General features: G+C 44.6%; 1 protein-coding gene across 1 annotated transcript in view; it reads left to right on the forward strand.

Annotated features, from left to right (window-relative positions):
• The window catches only part of LOC113213840 (mucin-19-like), a 151693-nt gene that overhangs the window by 69686 nt on the left and 77998 nt on the right, over positions 1-4009 (forward strand). The gene's annotated exons all lie outside the window — the stretch shown is intronic.

Here is a 4009-nt window from a genome sequence, read left to right on the forward strand (position 1 = left end):
GTGTGTGTGTGTGTGTGTGTTGTGTATGCATGCAGGATGTGTCGGAACTGGGCTAATAAAGTCCAGCACGCCGACAATGGCTCGGTCCCGCCGCTCCGCGTCGCGCTGGCAATAAAGTCCGTGTTACTGCTGTCTCGCCTCAGAGACACAACCTGCTGTGAAATTCTGCACAGCTTCAGTCGGCATCAACAACAGCGGTGGCGGAGCGCTGCTGCTCGCCACGTCTGTCTGTGAGAACCAATTATAAATGTATGGGCTGCGGACATTGAATTAAACTGCTTTCATTTTACCCCGTAAACGTAACTTTTGCAAGACCTTTCTCCGAGGGGTGCCTAACTCCATAAAAATGTGTACACCGGATTACCAGATTGTAAAGATTACCAACGATTACCAATGATTACCAAAGATTACCAAAGATTACATATGTATATTAGGTATGATCCACCTACATTCTAAATCGAAACGGCAATTTTTTGTTCCGAGAAAGATGAATTTTTGTGCAAGTCTTTGGTAGTTCTTGATTCTTCATCATGCAAGTTACAAATTTGCATTCTCTGACTGGCCAAATCATGATTTTGTCCATGGGAGGGATGCAAAGTTGCCATATTAAACATGCTCGTTGGCATTTAGGCAAGATGTGCACAAAAATTCATATCTAAATCAACAAATTTGTCCTTTTAAAGGACCTCACGAATGTGAGGATTACCAGGGATTACCAGTGATTACCAGTGATTACCAAGTCTGTGTACACCTGATTACCACAGTTGGGCACCCCTCGCCTTTCTCGTTGTGTATATTTGGAACAAGGAATGATTTTTCTGGATGGTTTGTTCAGACATCCCAAGCGCCTCTCTCTCTCTCTCTCTCTCTCTCTCTCTCTCTCTCTCTCTCTCTCTCTCGCTCATCAGTATCGTGCAGCAGCGCACATTGCGTACGCAGCAGGCTGAGAGGCAATTACGTGTCATTATGAGCAAACGGACTATACTGAGGAGGGGTGGCTTCCACCCATTTAGAAGTGCTCCCCTCTCGCCAGCGCCAGCAGCCAGCGGTCCACTCCACTGGAGCCGGATGCCCTCCAGCAGTGCGCTCCAGTGGGTCAGTCGCACTGTACTGAATACAATACTCTTTGCACGCCCCAAAGAGGAATTTTGGTGGATGGAACGTGGATTCCACGTAGATTTGTGACGTGGATTCAACGTCGAGTATCCACGTGATATCCACGTGGATTTGACTCCTTTATCCACGACATTTCAACGTGGAAATCACGTCGATTGAAAAACTTTTTTTTCAAACCTTGAGTGGAGTTGAACCTGGAACCTTTGAGTTAGTAGTCTTGTACCCTATCCATTACCCTACGGCGACGCTGCTGGAAGAGGAACGCCAGCTACCGATCCGTTTCTAAGGCACACGCACAGCGCCACCAGCCAGCTCTCTGACTTATAGGGCGTTGTGCGTTGTACGTTCAGAAGTATAGCCTTGAAATAAATTAATAATTGTACTTCCTTCACAAAATTTAAAATATTGTTCGATTATGTATACAAAGGTTGGAACACTTTTTTTAACGTTGAACGCAATAGACGGTAAAGTAGATATCACGTGGATTCCACGTTATTTTCACGTTATTTCATGAAACGTGGAAAAGCAAAACAAACTGCATCTCTCCGAAAAAACTGTACATTATATACCACATTTAGCAATAACTACTAGCTTATCATAAGTTTTTTTATGCGGTTTATATATGATGCATAGTGGCGAAAAAAACCTGGAATCCACGTGATATCCACCAATTCGAGTTCAAATGTACGAATGTCACAAAAGGGGAAATTATCCATCTCTTTTCAGTTATAAGTTATCGTTCTGCATTTAAAAGTGATCTAGAGAACAAAGCCAAGGGTGGTTGAAATACCGTGGATGTATCCACTTCCACGAGATTTCCACGAATCCACGTGGAATCAACGTTGAATCCACGTACCGCTCCTCTTTGGGGCGCAACACTGCCCTTCTACGGGATCATTTTATTCCCATTTTAGGTGAAATATTCGTCTCCTCTTAAACAAGCAATACAAAAGTAAGTTTGCTGCCACACTGTTAAATTCCTACAAAGCATTTGCTTTGCAGAGCTGCGAAGTATTTTGCTCCTTTGTAACTACGAAGCATTTACTTTGCAATTACAAAGTGATGCTTTGCAATTGCAAAGCAATGAAAACGCTGCAAAGCATCGCTTTGCAATTGCAAAGTGTCACTTCGTAATTGCAAAGCATCACGTTGTAATTGCGAAGTAAATGCTTCGTAGTTACAAAGGAGCAAAATACTTCGCAGGCTTTTAACAGTGCATACTTTTTGCTGCCGCTTACAATATCTTCCTTTAATTCGTCGGTGTTTCGCTGTAAACCTGTAGCTTTGTTGTGCGTTTAGTCCCAGCTATCAATCACAAGTCATTATCACGGCGTGGAGTGGCGGGGCGGGGCGGGGCGCCGCTGCTCGATCACCCGTGGAAGGCGAGGCGTCCAGGGCGTAATGGACTGAGGGGGAGAGGGGGGGGGGGGGTAAACAAAAGGGCATAATGACCTCTAAGAGTCTCCCTTTCTCCGCTTCCTTTTATTTTAAGCTTCTCTGTCTCTGTCTTACCCCCGCCTCCCACTTTCCTTACCCATTTTTTTCATTCTACTTTCTCAATACCGTCCATACATATCTCGTCAGTCTGCTTCTTACATCATTTCTCGTATCGCGCAAACTTGACTCTAGATCTAGTTCGGTGATCGCACATTGAAGTGTGGCGTTACCACGGCCTCCTGGGACTCCTGGTGGTCCACTTTGTTGCTGGACCATCTCAGAGTTTCCCCCTCGTACTTTTCCGTTTAGCGACTGGAGAAAGGATTTCCACTGCGGCACCGCTGCTCCACCGCTGTCCCCGCGGCCCTCGCGGCGGCCTGCCAGGCCCCGGCCAGTCTTCACTTTGTTCCGTTGTCACCCAAGTTTGCCTCCCAGATAATCAGCAAAGTACTCAGCAATAACTCATTACGCTGCGATCGGGACCGGGCCAGACAACGGCGCGGCGGCGGCGCGCGGAGTGGCCGACCAAAAGTTATGGATGTTGATTAATGGCCGAAACGGTTCTCGGCGCCGGCGGCGGGCGCGACCGCGACCACCGAGATAGCCATTCCCTGCATTAGGCGGAGCCTATTAAACCCTTTTCTTACTGTCTTTTGTGTTTTAAAACGAACCTCCACCTGTGAATAAGAAGTTCGTCACCTTACGACTAATCATATTATATTTTCTATTTCAACACCTCAGGAACTTGTAAAGTAACAAATTTCAAACTGTAAATTTACGACATATTTCAAAACTGCATGATAACTAAACAATTTTACATTATTGTAAAAATCAATGAAGTTTTCGAAAGCTATAAAAGTGCGAACCGTAGCTAAGTCCGACAAGTCTCATATCACCGAAATACGTTTTGTGATACTTTCAACACAAAACCATGCGATACCTGGTGTTTTGCGATTTCCACGCTAATGGACATGATAACTCCAAAAAATGTGAAAAGTATCACATTTTTGTGATAAAATCATCGCAAAAAATGTGATAAAATAATTTTGTTGACGGTCTTATCCAAATAATGTGATACTGTTATCACATTTTCGGGGTTTATCATGCCCTTTAGCGTGAGAATCGCAAAACACCAGTTATCGCATGGTTTTGCGTGCTACAAGTATCGTAAAACCAGACTCAGTGATGGGATTTTTTTTTCTGTAACTCACGACTTTATCTCAGTGCCTCGAGAGTCGTCTTAATCGGTGGTGGTGGTGGCCGCGATGGGGAAGAGTCCAATTCAGGCCTCCCAACAATTGTCTATGTATACATATATATATACATACATACATATACTATAGTATGAAAACAAAAAAAGTTCTGACGATCAAAGCCGTGTTTCCCGACGGGACAATTATTGACAGAAGCTAATTAATCCGTGAGACGACCTCCCTTGATTGGAGCCCACCCATCG

This window comes from Frankliniella occidentalis, unplaced genomic scaffold (genome assembly GCF_000697945.3).
Source record: "Frankliniella occidentalis isolate FOCC.00 unplaced genomic scaffold, Focc_3.1 Scaffold178, whole genome shotgun sequence".
In the NCBI taxonomy this organism is placed as follows: Eukaryota; Metazoa; Arthropoda; class Insecta; order Thysanoptera; family Thripidae; genus Frankliniella; species Frankliniella occidentalis.